Source organism: Ambystoma mexicanum, chromosome 10, assembly GCF_040938575.1.
Source record: "Ambystoma mexicanum isolate Mex_15411 chromosome 10, UKY_AmexF1_1, whole genome shotgun sequence".
NCBI classification, from domain to species: Eukaryota; Metazoa; Chordata; class Amphibia; order Caudata; family Ambystomatidae; genus Ambystoma; species Ambystoma mexicanum.
The window spans coordinates 1,639,122,757-1,639,138,839 of record NC_090932.1 but is presented as its reverse complement, the minus strand read 5'-3'; the positions used below and the strand labels follow the sequence as shown (position 1 = coordinate 1,639,138,839).

The 16,083-nt window shown below is 49.2% G+C and overlaps 1 protein-coding gene across 1 annotated transcript in view; it reads left to right on the top strand.

Annotated features, from left to right (window-relative positions):
- Positions 1 to 366: 366 nt before the first annotated feature.
- The window catches only part of GP1BB (glycoprotein Ib platelet subunit beta), a 47,051-nt gene continuing 31,334 nt past the window's right edge, over positions 367 to 16,083 (top strand). The window contains exon 1 of the mRNA XM_069620049.1: positions 367 to 456. The gene's annotated coding sequence lies outside the window, so the exon portion shown is untranslated. The remainder of the gene's footprint in view (positions 457 to 16,083) is intronic.

Genomic DNA, 16,083 nt, shown 5'->3' with positions numbered 1-16,083 from the left:
CCATCTTCTGGCCAGGTAGTAACAGTATGTTAGTGTGTGCCAAATGCATATCACATGCTTGCACTAAATCCCAAACTGTAGGCTTTGCCAATGCCTGTCTTGTTTGTTCCAAATACGTGGCAGGTGGGTACTGAGTAGAAAGCCCAACGAGCGTACAGGTAATGAGTGGCAGCTGCAAGTTAAAGTCTAGCGCCTGAGTGCCAGGCTGCGAGCGCTTGCTGCTTCTGCTGCAAGGCCACTCACACGCTCTGGCTCCTGAGGCCGGATGATGCGGGGCCCCCTGATGCCACCGGAAGCCCCAGAGTCCCCTTATCTGCCTGCAACACCCGGGCACTGGGGAGGAGGGAGGGAAGGAGGGTCAAGCAGTGCTCGCGGTGGGGTTGGCACCATCTCTGGGCCACTGCAGGCGGGTGAAGAGCGGCGTGGCCTGCTGCGAGCTAGCGCGCACCTGACAAGGTGAGTGGGGGCTACTCCAAGGGGACAGGTACCTCCGGCAAAGGGGTGGGGGGCACTGCAAGAGAGCCCTCCCCAGCAGGTCCAGACACACACTTGCATGGGCTGTTTCCAGGTGCAGAGCCGCTCTGGGTGGGAACCCACAGGTAGTTCACTTCTGCAAGTTGATTTAAAACGTGTGCATCCATTTTGCGTTACAATCATTTTGAATAACATCAAGCGGTTACATATCTCGTCTTTAGGCAGTATTGTGGCCGTCATGCATAGGAACAGTGGGGCCGTGAGTCACCCCCTCTAGAGCTTGAATCCTGCGACTTCCAGGCTGTACACACTGAGCTCTGCAGCAGGTGCCTCGACACCTCAGCTATAAAGTCGCTTTGTCGCGCTTTCGTCTCTCAGGTCATTAACACCGGTTTGCGTTCGCGCCCCAAGGACGCCACCAGAAAACTGTGGACAATTAGCCAAGTGCCCCAGACTAGCTCCCCCCCCCCCCCCCCCCGGCAGCGACATAATTCCATTAACTTATCACCTGCCTTTTACTAAAGGGATAGCAGAAGGCTGGGCTGTGGGGTGCAGGGGTACAGGGTAACTGTGCTATTGTCCTCACCATTCTGTGGCCCCTTGACCCATTCACCAAGCTTTCCCCCCCACCCTATAGGTCTTCCTCTACAAAGAGAAATGCTTATTTAACATTTTCTAGGCCTTATCAAACCGTTTCTTTATTCGCCAAGCAGTGAGTAAAGCACTTGGACAATGTTCGCAATTTATTTATTTATTTTATACTGTTCGCCCCCCCCCCCCAACCCCCCTGCCCTATCATTGCCTTGGAGGGGCCTAATACACGCTTAAATAAGGCATTTTGGAATTTGTTTGCTTGGTCATTGTTTAAGAAATGCTTTTAACTGTGTTCAGGGTTAACACTGTACAAAGGAAAATTATGTTAGAAATTGTGTATAGCCTGATATGATAATTTATTTGTATCTCACTCGTACACAAGTGTTTCAGAGTGCGACAAGGCAAGGGAGGGGAACAAGGGAGAACAAAACAGCGATCTTACTAGACCCAGTGGCATTGAGAACACGCAAGTGCATGGGAGAGGTGGAGGGGAAAAGTGCATGGAAGGGGGCTGAGGTGGAAAGTGCGACGCAGAGGGGAGACAGACAAATAATAAGAAATACAAATAAATAGATAATGGAGGCAATAAACAGTGGTAGTGCAGCCAGCAAGTGGTAAGCAGACTGGGTAAGTCAGATAAGTGCATAAATAAGAAAATGGGGGTGGAGGGGCTGTATGGGTACAGATACAGTCCCCAGTGCAAGGGGTGGCCAGGAGGCAGTGCAGGAGGGTGGCAGGGTGAGCAGGTACCTGTGCCCAGGGCACAGAGGGTGGCCAGATGCACGGGGCCAAGAGAGCAGTTCAGCAGGGGAGAGGGGGAGCGAAGGCAGAAGCAAAGAGGAAGGTCTTGAGTTGCTTCCGGAACCGGAGATGGTTCTCCTCATGTTTTAGAGTGGCAGGGAGGCTGTTCCAGAGGGAGGCCCCACCCGAAGACAGAGATCTACCCCCAGCTCGTTTCTTTGGAAAATGACTAACCCTGAGGGAGTTAGAGGTAGAGGAGCGAAGAGCTTGAGAGGGGAGGTATTTGCGGGGGGATAGCTGAAGGTATTTTGGACACAGGACGCAGAAAGCCTTGTGGACAATGCAGAGTAGCCTGTAGCATTTAGACGAGGTTATTATTTATTTTATTGTACATTTGTAAGGTGCTTATACATCAAGTAAATTGTCTTTCAAAGAGCCAAGTGGACGCGAGCAATTCAAACAAGGGAAGCATGGACTAAAGTGATGATCCAATGGCACTACACCCCGGAAAGGCTACATAAAATGTTCCCGACAACACAAAATAACTGCTGGAGGGGATGTGACTCAGTGGGCACCTGGAGACATATCTGGTGGGACTGTCGAGAGCTACAACAATTCTGGGTGGAAGTCAAAAATAAGATGCAAGAAATATTCAAGGACACGGCCAACCTAGAAGAAGAGATTTGGATGTGCGGCATGTGGGCTCCCACAGACAAAACACTTAATAGGACACAAAAACGTAACTTTATGGGATTCCTCATAGCCGCCTGGCTGGCAATAGCACAACATTGGAAACGAAAGACCCCCCCAACCACGCAAGAATGGCTCCACAGGATATGGACATATGTGGCGATGGAAAGGATAACATATACCCTCCAAGGGGACAGACAGAAATTCGCTACAGACTGGGGAGACACCATAGACTTCCTGCAAAGTGACTACATGCTCCAATGGTGCCCACATAACATCCGAATTTTAGACATGTTTACAAGCTGAATCAGAAACACACATGGGACTCGAAGGACCGCAGAGACACTAATACCGGAGGGGAGGGAGGGGGGTGGGTAAGGGAAGTTTGGGACTATGTTGAGTCGCAAAGTTAATGTTTAAGAAATGCCAATAAAAATATATTTAAAAAAAAAAAAAAAAGAGCCCACAGGGCAACACGGAGGGAACATGAGAAGGAACGCCAATATAACAATGAAAGATAGAGGCATGACACGTCATTTGAGAGCCAAGGCATTGGCTAGTCAAGCTGGTGCCATAAATAACAAATATGGTCTCTTCTCCAGTCTCCCAGTACTTTTATTTTATTAATCTAAGGTCACCCCAGCGATCACTTATGGTGCTGAAGCTATGCCGAATATTCCGTCAATGGTCTGGCCAAAACTTGAAGGCCTATTTTGGAATCTTCCACCAGCTACACCAATCCAATCAATACAGCGTGAATTGGGCCTATCGCCCTTACAAGCAATAGTTGACTGGAAGAACTTGGCTTTTTTTGCAAAACTGCTTTTCACCAAATCGACCGGCTATCTTTGAGATGCTGTTTAAAGAGATTGTTGCCTTTAACACTCCGATGTTACAGAACTGTTGAGAGAAATCTTGTCTCTTATTGGAAGAGATTGGAAGCTCCTTCAAGGACCTTATTGACAACCCCATGCTCGTCAAACGTAAGATGTTTGAAATGGATTGGATCCATACGCTTGATGCCGCAGCAACATACAAACTGATGGCTTCCATTCCTTCTGAACCAAGGAAAGTTAATACTGTGTGTGACTATTTAAGAGGGAGAAAGGTTGGAGCCCTGGGGGATGGCGCAGGTGGAGATAGAGGCGGGGGAAGAGAAGGAGCCCAGAATAACCTGGGATGGACGGTCATTGAGGAAGGAGCTCAGCTGGACCAGTGCCCACTCAGAGATACCTAGGGTGTCATGGAGTCGTTTTATGAGGATGGAGTGGTTGACCATATCAAATGCAGAGGAGAGATCGAGTAGAATGAGAACAGCTGGACAGTTGGAGTAAAGAGAAGCACGCAGTTCCCCACGGGTGTTCAGAAGAGCAGTTTCCATGCCTTTGCATGCTTGGAATCCAGAATGATGGTTATGGAGGCAGCTAACAAGTTCAGTGTGCTGGATCAGTTGGGGGAAGACCAGTCTCTCTAAGAGTTTCCCAAGGAAGGGGGTGATAGATATGGGATGGTAGATGGATGGATAAGACAGGTCTGCAGAGGGTTTTTTCAGGAGGGGGCGCACAAGGGAGTGCTTGAGGGAGGAGGGTAAAGATCCAGTTGCAAAAGAGTGGTTGCAGAAATCAGCGAGTGCAGGGGCAAGGGAGCCGATGTTGTCCTTAATGGTTCTGGAGGAGCAGGGCAGCACCTGTTTGGAGGAGACCTTAATGGTGCGGACAACTCTGGTGATCTCATCAGGTGTGACAGGGGAGAAGGAGGAGAGAGAGGAGGAGGGAGGGTGGGCGGCCATAGGAGGCAAGGGGTGGAGTGGGGTGGGGCATTTTGTCAGGGGAGCGGGAAACAAAGGTGCTCGGGATGTCCTGAGTTTTAGTAGTGAAGTGAATGGCCAATGCGTTACAGAGGGCTTGGGAGGGGAGGTGTGAGGAGGCGACTGCGGAGGGGTTGGCTAGTTTCCTGCAGATTTTAAAGAGTTCAGCCAAGTTGTTGGATGCACCAGAGACCTGCGCCTGGATGTGGGCCCTTTTCTTGGTGCAGATGAAGCCTGCATTGTCTTCGGAGCAGGCGACAGGCCAGTTTGTCAGAGGGTGAGCCAGAGGTCTGCCACGTCCGTTCTGCAGCTCTGCACTTGCGTTTCAGGGCTGCAAGTTCAGAGTTGTACCAGGTGTTACGCTTAGAGGCATGGTTCAGGGGGATCCTCATGACTGGGGCAAGACTGTCACAAGTATTAGTTATGGCAAGATGGAGGTTGCTGAGAGCAGAGTCAGATGCAGAGTCGGGTGGGGAGAGAGGGGGCGAAGAATGTAGAAGCGAAGGCAGCAACGGACACTCGTTTCATCGGACGGGTGTTCGTGAACGAGGTTGGCCTGGCTGGGAGAGGTGCTGTCAGAGGGCCGAGAGGACCCATGTGAGAAGAGAGGAGAGAGTGGTCTGACCAGGAGAGCGGGGTGATCAGTGGGAAGGAGAGTGATAGATTGGCGTGGATTAAGGCATCAAGAGTGCGTCAGGCCGAGTGGGTAGGACCAGAAGGGAGGTTGTTGAGGGAGAGTAAGGTGCAGAGGTCATGGAAGAGAGTGGATGCTGTGTCCAGTGGACACTGTGTTACTAAAAGTCTTGAGACTCTTTGCTCATCATGTCACTAAGCTACGGAAAGATCACGTCATTTTCACAGGAAAACATGTGATGGACTAATGGCCACGGTAGGGATGTCTATAATCTACTTGCATAGATATGGTGCCTACTGGATCCAGTTACCGGCATTCGGGTTATTAGAAATCTGGCCAGCTGGTGCATAGAAAACTCTCAAGTTGCATCTGGTTATTGGTGCCTCCGGAGCCTGCACAGTCCAAAGCCCAGACACCCACATGCCACAAATGGACGCTGCAGAAATGGAATTTCTAGGGGGTGGAGGGGGGGGCACGGCACGGTGGGGGTGTTAAGGTGGGAAGGTGGAAGGAGCATGTTTCACAAACTGAAATTCCCCAAGTGCATACAAGCGAATCTTGTCTATACGAAAAACCCTCCCTGCCACGCGGATCATTTTGAAACAGTGCTCACAGCCATACACGTGGGGCCTGATTCACAGATGGTTGTTCAATGGTATTGCACCATTATAAAACACTTCTGTGAATCAGGCGCGTAATGATTAATAGCGCTGCAGTTTAAGAGCTGTAATCCTTCGTACGCATTTCATCTTCCGGAGAAAGATGAAAGGCTGTCGCCTGGAATCTGTAACCCGCATTTTACACAGGTCTCAGGAGCTGACACATGTACTCACTGACTTATCTGTCTAGGACTGTTGCATTATTGCCCCCCCCCGACCCCCTTCAAACACGCAGATTCTAAGACGGCCAGTATCCCACAGTTACAGCATATCAATATTTCAGTTATAACCAGTGCTTGAAGTAGGATGAGACATTGAGGGGGCGACTGGATAGCATGTGTGGGCGTGGCTTACGGGCAGCACGCTGATCACAATTGGAATGATAGTGATGTTAGGAGATACTCTGTGTGTGCTCTTTCCACGGCTGACCCAAGGGGGTCTCAGCAGTGACAGTGGTTCCAGCCCCCCAGCCCCCTGCATGTGGTCTGTGTTATTGTCGATGGAATCCAGTTTAATAGCACAGCTGCGGGGTCCTCCCAGTGCGGGGCAGGGGCATAGCTGGGGGCTGGTTTTTCCCACTGAAGAGGAGCTGCCATTTTGTGTGTGCTGTGCTCGGCCGTTGGATGAAAATTCCATTTTGTCACAGTGCTGCAGGTCAAAGGACGAAATTGACCATTGTTTTCTGTTTCCAGAAAATAACAGATGATCGGTTTTATGTTTGTTTCAATAGTTTCTTGGAGTTTGTTTCGACTATTGCAGTATATTCCAAGTCTTTCGAAAAAATCCTATTTTAGTCCCAGTTCCCATATTCCCATATTCCCAGTATGTATTCCATCTGGACAATCCCAGTATAAAAACCAGTTGGAAAATGCTAGCATTCCCAAAGTTTGTTAAATCACAGGATACTCCCAGTTTACATCTAACTTTTGCAAAATTCCAGTACATTGATATGATATATGATATGATATAAGTCATTTATAACGCGCCTGGACACAAGTGTTTCCTGGCAAGATAACGAAGGGAAGACAGCAGGAGGGCAAAACAGCGATCTTACTGAGCCTTGTGTCGTTCAGATCGCGCAAGTGCGCGGGGGACGAGGGGCAGAAGTGCTAGAGGGGTTGTTGGGGGGAGGGGAGAGTGCGTGGAACGTTTAAGTGCTACCACAGAGGTGGCTCATAAGTGCAGGGAGTCAGGGTACTGTAGGGTTGCAGATACAGTCCCAAAGTGGTTGGGTGGCCCAGAGGCAGTGCAGGGGCAACTGGTCATGCAGGAGCCTGGACCCGTACATTCAGTGGGTGGCCAGGTAACTAGTTTGTGCAGCAGTAACGGGCCTCACCAAGGGAGAGAGAAAGCGGGAGCGAAAAGGAAGGTCTTGAGTTGCTTCCGGAAACTGAGGTGGTCCTGCTCAAGTTTGAGAGAGGCAGGGAGGGCCCCAGCCGATGACAGAGATCTACCCCCCTCTTTGCCTGGAGAAGCATCGGACCCCCAGAGAGTTGAAGGGTGGATGAGCGGAGGGCTCGAGAAAAAAGATGCTTTGGAAGAGAATGTTGGGTGTAGTGTGGTCTCCGGCCCAGAAAGTCTTGTGGACAATGCAGAGGGTCTTGAACTTGATTCTTGTAGCCACAGGGAGCCAGTGGAGAGATTTCAGGGCCGAAGAGATACAACCCCTGGGCTTGAGGCCAAGGAAAAGTCATGCAGTCCTGTTCTGGGATAGTTGTAAAGGGCGAAGAGTAGAGGCAGGAAGATTTAGAAAGTGACTATTGCATTAGTCCAGCCTAGAGCGAACACAGGCTCTGGGGACAGTGAGCTTCTGGGGGAGAGTGAGAAAAGAATACCTCTGAGGAGGTGCAGCTGATAGTGTGACTCCTTAGAGACATCAGAGATGGGAGGAGAGAAGGAGAGGGTGGAGTCGAAGATGACACCAAGGTTCTTAGCTTCACATGAAGGTGCAGCTAGAGGGAACAAGGTGGACGGCCAGAGTGCGAGAGGGAAGGCGGGAACAGGTGTCCCAATGAGAGAAAACGACAAAGAGGATGTCTGTGAGGGTCTGTCTGGAGGAAGCAGTAGTGTAGGTATCAGCGATAGGGAGGTCTGGGTTGGAGACCATGATGTCCCTTTTGAGCTTCTTCCTGCCAGACCTAGTGAGAGGGTTAGGATAGTCGATAGAATAGAAGGGAAGTCTTTTGAACAATGATGGCCCTTGGTATGTGTGTAGCCCGACCACAAATGTAAGCAAAATATTCAACTTCCTTTAATTGAAATCTAAAGAAAAAAACTGTCCCTGTCCAGGTCTACTCAAATAAGAAACATGACAAAATAAGGGTTCGAAGACTATTTAGCTACACCAAATCAACCTACCATCTGCCCTGAAGGAGGCCTTATAACTACATGGAAGAACCTATCTAAGGATGGGGTTCATTCCACAAATACAGGCCGAAACGCGTAGAGACATATCATCCTAGCGAAATCTTAAACAAAAACAACTATTTGGTGGAAAATGTGGGGAATGATATGATATGATGATATGATATGATATGATGATATGATATGGCATTTATAACGCGCCTATACACAAGTGTTTCAAAGCGTGACGAGGCAAGGGAGGGGGAACACAGGGAGGACAGGACAATTATCCTACTAGGCCAGGTGTCATTCAGATCGCACAAGTGCATGGGAAGGGGGGAAAGGAAAGTGGGCAGGGGGAAGGGAGAGGGGAAAAGTGCAGTACATGGTAAAAGATAACAAGTAAAGTAACGGCCAGCATGTGGCAAGTGCATGGATAAGTGCGGACAACAGGTGGCGAGGGCTGGTAGGGGGACTTTAGGGATACAGAAACAGTCCCCAAGTGCGGGGGTTGCCAGGTGGTCAGTGCAGGTGTGTGACGCTGGCGGGGGAGGACCTGGGCCCGAGATCGGAGAGTGTCCAGGTAGCCAGTGCAGTTCCGGTTACAGCCAGGATGTCAGCAGAGGAGAGGAGGAGAAAAAGCAGAAGCAAAGGGAAAGGTTTTGAGGTGCTTCCGGACCTGGAGATGGTTCTCCTCAAGTTTAAGGGAGGCAGGGAGGTTTTTTCAAAGCGAGCCCCCAGCTGAGGAAAGAGATCTACCACCAACTCGTTGCTTGGAGAAGCGACTGACCCTGAGGGAGTTGGAGGCGGATGAGCGAAGAACTTGAGAAGGAAGATATTTAGGAAGAGAGAATTGAAGGTATTGAGGCCTCAGGCCCCAGAAGGCTTTGTGGACGATGCAGAGGGTTTTGAACTTAATCCTCGCAACCACTGGGAGCCAATGGAGAGATTTTAGTCCTGGAGAGATACAATCCCTGGGCTTGAGGCCAAGGACAAGTCTTGCAGTTCTGTTCTGAATAAGTTGCGGAGGGCAGAGAGTAGAAGCAGGCAGATTTAGGAAGAGGCTGTTGCAATACTCCAGCCTAGAGAGAACCCGGGATCTGGAGACAGTGAGCTTCTGGGGGAAGGAGAGGAAAGGAAGAATACCTCTGAGGAGGTGCAGCTATTAATGTGACTTCTTAGAGACATCAGAGATGTGAGGAGAGAAGGAGAGTGTGGTGTCGAAGATGACCCTGAGGTTTTTAGCCTTGCAGGTGGGAGAAGGAAGAGGGCCAAGAGAGGCCAGCGAGAGAGCTGCAGGGAAGGAGGGAGCGGGTATGCCGATTAGGAGAATCTCAGTCTTAAGGCAGAGGTCATTGGCGGCACACCCCTCCTGGATAGCAGACAGTCAGAGATGAGGGAAGGAGAGGAGGAGGCCGAGGGTAGCCTGAAAATGAGCTCAGTGTCATCCGCATAGCACTGGAAGTTGGGGCAGAGAGCGGCAATGCGGTGGGCAAGGAGTGCCAGGTATTGGTTGAACAGCCAGGGAGAAAGGTTAGACCCCTGGGGAACACCACAGGTAAAGAAAAAGATAGCAGAGAGGAAGGACCCAAGTTGGACCTGGGAGGGTCGGTCAGAGAGGAAAGAAGTCAGCCATGCCAGAGCCTGACCAGTGATACCCAGGTTATCACAGAGACGGTTGAGCAGGATGGCATGGTTGACAGTGTCAAAGGCAGAGGAGAGATCGAGCAGAATGAGAACACAGGCAGTGTTAGAGTCAAGGTTGGAGAGCAGGTCTTCACAAATGTTCAGGAGAGCAGTTTCCGTGCTTCTGGCAGCTCTGAAGCCAGACTGATTGTCATGATTACAACCAACAGATTCAGTGTGGAGGTTAAGGTGAGAGATGGCCAGTTTCTCCAGGCGCTTGCTCTGGAAGGGAGTGATGGAGATTGGGCGATAGTTTGCTGGACAGGAGGGGTCATCAGAGGGTTTCTTAAGAAGAGGGTGCACAAGGGAGTGCTTTAGGGGGGATGGGAAGACTCCAGTGGCGAAGGAGTGATTGCAGAAATCAGCCAGGGCAGGAGCCAGGAATTCATTGTGGTCCTTGATATGTGTGGAGGAACAGGGGTGAACCTGTTTCGACGAGACTTTCATTGATCAGACTTGTCTAGAAACCTCGTCAGTGGATAACAGGGGAAAGGCAGAGAAGGAGGGCGGAGAGGTGGCTGCAGAAGGGCCAGAGGAAGAGCAGGGAGTAGGAAGGGGATAGGAGGAGAGTGAGGACAGGATGTCCTGAGTTTTAGAAATGAACTGAGAGGCCAATGCCATGCAGAGGGCCTGGGAAGGGACAGGAGAGGTAGAGACTGCGGCAGGATTGGCCAGTTCCTTGCAGATTTTAAAGAGTTCAGCCGAGTTGTTAGATGCAGCAGAGACACGGGCTTGGATATGAGCTCTCTTCTTGGTTAGGACATAGAGCCGGTATTGCCTTTGCAGCAGGCGGCAGGCCAGTTTGTCAGAGGAATGATACTCCTATTTTGGAAAAATGGTCTAATAATGTTTGAACTAGATGGCGTATCAGGAAAGCCATGTTACAGATAACCTGTGAAACGTGTTTATGTCCTGCATATTTTTTAATATGATTACGGTGTCTTTACTGTGAAAGATAAATACAAATTTTATGTGTTTTTGATATTACATGAGTCTGAGTAATACATGGTCACAGAGTCTGTTGAATATAATACAGAATCTGTGAATCAAAGGTGGTTGATACTGAGTTGAAAAACAGAAGACAGGGGTAGTCCGTGTTTCATATTTGTTTGATACACTACAATAGTACTCAAGGATGTGAGAATGCAAGTACAATACAGAATACCCAAAACTGGTAATCCTAGGGGGCCTAGAGGGGCAGTAGAGATATGGACATGATGCAGCAGGTATACAGTACAATGGTCACATTACAAAACAAAATACGCAAGCACTAGTAATCCAAGGAGACCTGGAAGTAAGGGGGAAATGCAAGGGATGCAACAGATTGGCAATACAATGGTCACAGTACGATAGGTCGTGAAATGCAGTGACATGGCAGGGAACAATACACTGGTCGTCACTGAGGGGAGACTGAAGAGGAAGGAGATGAGGGAAGCGGGCCTGGATTGCATGGGGAGTAATGCTGAGAAGGATGCGTAAGGCCGGGGGAGCCAGGACAAGTTGCATGGGGAGCAACGCAGAGAGAGATGCACAAGGCCAGGGGAGTGGGAACAAGATATGTGGTGAGCAACGCCGAGAGGGATGCTCTAGGTCAGGGGGGCAGGGGCAAATGTGTGGGGATGTATGCAGCATGCGAGATGGTGGGGAGCTGGGCCTAAGTGGCGAGGGAACACACGTGGCACACACAGCCAGGGGGAGCGGGAACAATTTGCGTGGGGGTGCACATGGAAACGGAGGAGCATGAAGACGGGGGAACTGGGCCTAAGTTGTGAGGGAAAGCATGTGGCGGACACGCCCAGGGGGAGCATGGACAAGTTGCGTGGAGGCGCGTGAGGACGCAGAGGAGCGCGAAGACAGGGGAAGCAGGGCCTAACTTGCGAAGAGCGGAAGTTGGGAAGTGAGAAGGGCCGGACGTGCAGGCGGGGAAGCGGGGACTGTTGCGAGGAGGACGCGCGTGGGGCAAGATGGAGAATGGGACAGATGTGCAAGGTCCCGGAGTTGCGTGGAGTGCATCAATGCTACTCTCCCTCCCCGCACCTTCTTACCTTATGGACACAGAAGGAGGGAGAATGGTCCACACTTGCAATATGCAGTGCTACACCATTGCCACCAAACACCTGCGTTGCACAACAACGCAGCCTGTCCTGCGAGGTCTTTGCCACAGAGGGTCCAATCCTCAGTTCTTAAAGGCTTGGGAGCATGGAAAGTTGTGTGACGTGCTACATGCGTCAGGCAGCGTCTCCTGCGTACCTGCGTCGCACAACACCACAGCCTTGTCCTGCGAGGGCTTTGCCGCAGTGGGTCTGATCCTCTGTTGCTAAAGGCTCTGGAGTGTGGAAAGTTGCATTGTGTGCTACGTGTCATCGGGCATCGTCTCCTGCGTACCTGCATCGCACAACACTGCAGCCTTGACCTGTGAGGGCTTTGCCCAAATTCCTAGTTGCAAATCCCCATCAGTATATTCCCAGTGTATCGGGGAATATAATGTCAACACGGAAATCCGGTCCACTCAAAATTGAAACAATTCCTTTGTTCTTCTAGTGTGACAGTCCCCAAGTGAGCCCCAACTCTCATGTATGTTGAACAACCGTTGGAGAAGCCCAGCTTGTGCAGCGCAAATTGTGAAGAAAGAACTCGTGCCCATTTGCCCACAGAACATAATAACAAGCAGTAGTGCGATGCTCGGGGCCCCACACAATGGCATTCCAACCACCTGGTATATAATAGGGCAGTTCTGACCACATGGCGACAACAGCCCTGCTGTTGGCACTTAAACAACACTGGCTGCTTTTTCTATTGTCTGCGTCAAGCCAGCGACTGGCCAGAAGTGGAGCACGTCTGCCCTCCGGTGGCTGAATATCAGATGACAAGGCACACTTGATTTTGTCACGCATTGAAATCTGAGATACACAAGCATTAAACAGTTAAACGAGAATAAGGCGCCTCCTACCTGCAGGAAATAGTATCCTGCACACGCCTGGGTGGCAACTGGACCAGTATAAATGATTTTTAGTTGACTTTACATTTCCCATGCAACAGTCATAACTTTCTGAATACATAAAACATGTCTAACTGTTTAATTAAACTGACCCTTAACTTTGTAAGTTATGCCTCAGATCTTGAAACAGCACTGGGGACAGGACCAAAACCATCGTTTGACCGAATGCCCTGTGTCCTGATCCGACTTACCCCATGTAACAGGGGCAAGTTGGGTCAAGACACAGGGACTGATGCTCTTACAGAGACTGAAACATTATGGACCCATTCATGTGTAATTGCCTGAGTCAGCAGGAACAGTCACTGACAAGGGTGATGGGAAACCCATGAGGGGCGAGGGAATGACAATGGGTCATTTTCAGAGCCTCCTGAGTGCAGGAAATCTGAGACGGGTTTAGTTTGAGAGACTTGTTGCCCCGGTGGTGGCACTTAAACTGCTGTGTGGGGTGCATCCTCGTCCCTGAAAAAGAACTCTTTCCTGAAGTGTAACACATAGAGGCCGCTGTGAAATCTTAACAAAATGGTTGCATTTTTGTGTACCGCCGGCTGGCACCTATCAAGGGCTTTGACATGATCTGATGCTGAAGTCTTAGCCGGGCTTCACAGCCCACAGGTCATTCACCAGGTCTGTTTCTTTCAAGTCTTTTCTTTTATTAATTGCTGTGGCAGGCAGACACAAGTGTTAAATGGAGAGGGCTAATGTCCCCTTGCTCTGTGAAGTCACAGCTCCCTGGGAATGTGCCATTAGTATTCCAAAGTCCCCCAAACTGTGTATACTCCACTGTGAGCATCTCCATCACATAAACCTTTTTTTTAATTTACCAATCCTGACTAGTCCGTTATGTGTCTAGGTTGTTGACATGTAAACTGTGTGTTAACAAGGTATTGCATGCTTGCACACTTTATTCAGAAGATGCTTATGTGAAGCAGTGACTTCTGTGTTTTGAATACATGGCAGTCTACTGAGATGACTGGTGTGCACTTGGGAGATAAGACATGATCAACCATGGGGGGGGGGTCATTGTTTTACTGATTCCTTGATTTCGGGAATAAGGGGTGCTTAAAATGAATGTTGAAAACAAGGAAAGTGGGTGTTTTAAAAAAATGGAGACGGGCATGGGTGCAACTTTAGACAGATAGTGCCACCACTGGGCTTGCCACACTGGCTGATGTGGCAGGAGAGCACCACATGGCAGATCAACGTATGGTCCACTGAAGAATTAGGGACAAAATAGCCCTGACAAGACAGACAACGGCAACCAACAAACTTCTATCTATCTATCTATCTATCTATCTATCTATCTATCTATCTATCTATCTATCTATCTATCTATCTATCTGTCTGTCTGTCTGTCTGTCTGTCTGTCTGTCTGTCTGTCTGTCTATCTATCTGTTTGTTTATTTATTTGGTATGGCGCGCAAAACCCAGAGGTAACAAGGCGCAACAGAGAACAGGAAGGTATGATTACATAAAAACTTAGTTGCATAATAAGATACACATGAAAAAGAGGCATAGCATTACAATGCGAGGAATGTGCATATATACATATAGTTACATATTTCGATTTTTTGTGCTGTGCCTATAGACAGTGCGGTTGAACTTACATATTTACATATTTAATGCTGTGGATAACAGTCCGGTTTGAGCAAAGGCATGGGCAGGTGAGATGGCCGGGTTAGTCATAGGGATCTTCGGACCGCAGCCAGGTGAGGATGTTTCGCCTGAAACTATAGTAGGATTGGTCTAACGTTGAGTGAGAGGGCGTTCCAATGTTGGGCTGCCAAGACAGGGAAGCTGCTGCCGCCGGTTTTCTTTTGTCTAAAGTTGGGTAGCTGCAGTTGATCGATCTGTTGGGGCGGGTGGAGGTTTTTTTCTTTATTCTAGATACGAGATAGGGGGTGGCTGCATTGTTTAAGCATTTGAAGGTGAGTGATGCCGTTTTGAGAGAGATGCGGTCAGAGATTTTGAGCCATTTGTGTTCTCTCCTTTTGTTGGAAATGTGTTCCTTGGAAGGTAGGTTGAGGGCTGTTCTGAGGGCGTTATTTTGTAGTGTTTGTAGTTTGTTAGTTATGTATTTGTTGGCTCCTAGGTACATGGCGTTGCAATAGTCCAGTCTGGATAATATTAGGGCGTTGGCGATGATGATGCAGCTAGCTTGGGTGATGGGTCTGTAATTGGTGGGGATGGCAGGGTCTAGGGTTTGCTTCTTGAGGAGAGGCAGGACCCAAGATTCTTTGAGGTTGCTTGGTATGGTGTTGGAAGAGAAGGATGCGTTGATCAGCCTGGTTATAAAGGGGGCTAGGTCCCTGGCAGCATCCTTGATCATCTGGGGAGGGCAGTTGTCGCCTTTGCAGTTGGATGGTTTAAGTGAGGCTATAACTCTTTCTGTTTCTGGGATAGATATTTTGGTGAATCTGAAGAGATTCTGGGCTGGAGGGTTGGTTATTTTGGCGTGGTTGCTGGGAGATGCTTCATTGGTGGTGAGGGAGTCTTTTTTTTTTTAGTGCGATTTTAGTTTGGAGAGTTTTGGTTTTATTAGTGGTGCACCATACTTTGTCCTTGATTATGTTGTCTGGTGGGGGTGGGGGGATTCTAGTTCCCTTAGTATGGCAAATAGTTCTCTGGTGTTGGAGCTAGATTTTTTATTCTTTCATTGAAGAGATTCTTTTTTGTGAGTAGAATTTCTTTTTTATAGTTGTTTGCAAGTTGTGATTTGTTCTCTTCAGTGGGGGAATTGCGCCATTGGGTTTCAAGTTTCCTTTTGTGCAATCTAAGTTCTTTCAGATGTGGGGTGAACCCGGTGTTCAGATGAACTTGTTGTTTACTCTTTTGCAGTTTAAGAGGGGCAATGATGTCTAGTCCTTTCTTTATGGCATTGTTGCAATTTTCTACAAGACACTCTGGATTTAGGTTGTCGGGAAGTTCATTGAGGGTTGGCAGTAGTAGTGGTAGGAGGTTGTCTGGGGTTATATTTTAGTTTGCTCTAGTGGGCAGTGGCGGTCCCATGATTTTTTCTTTGTTGACTTCTTTATTGAGAGATAGAGTGAGGTCAATGAGGTGATGGTCTGTCCAGTGTTGGGGAACGGTTTTGGTGATGACGGTATCGCAGTTCAGGGAGGCAATCCAGTCCAGGGTCCTGCCTTTATTGTGGGTGGGGGTGAGCACTCTTTGGATTAGGCCATGTTCATCTAGCATGTTGGCTATGGCTTGTGCTGGTTGGTCATCGGGGTCATTTAGCCCGAGATTCAGGTCTCCTAGCAGTAGTATTTGGGAGGTGTCTTTTATATTGTTAGCTAGGAGGCTGGATAGGTCTGCTTCGAATGAGCCAATGGGGCCAGGTGGCCTATATATTAGGTAAATGGTTAAGGTGCGACAGTTGGAGATATGCAGTTTGGCTACTAGGAGCTCGCAGGATTTGAGAGGTGCTTGAGGCAGTGGTCTTAGCTCGAGGTTTGTT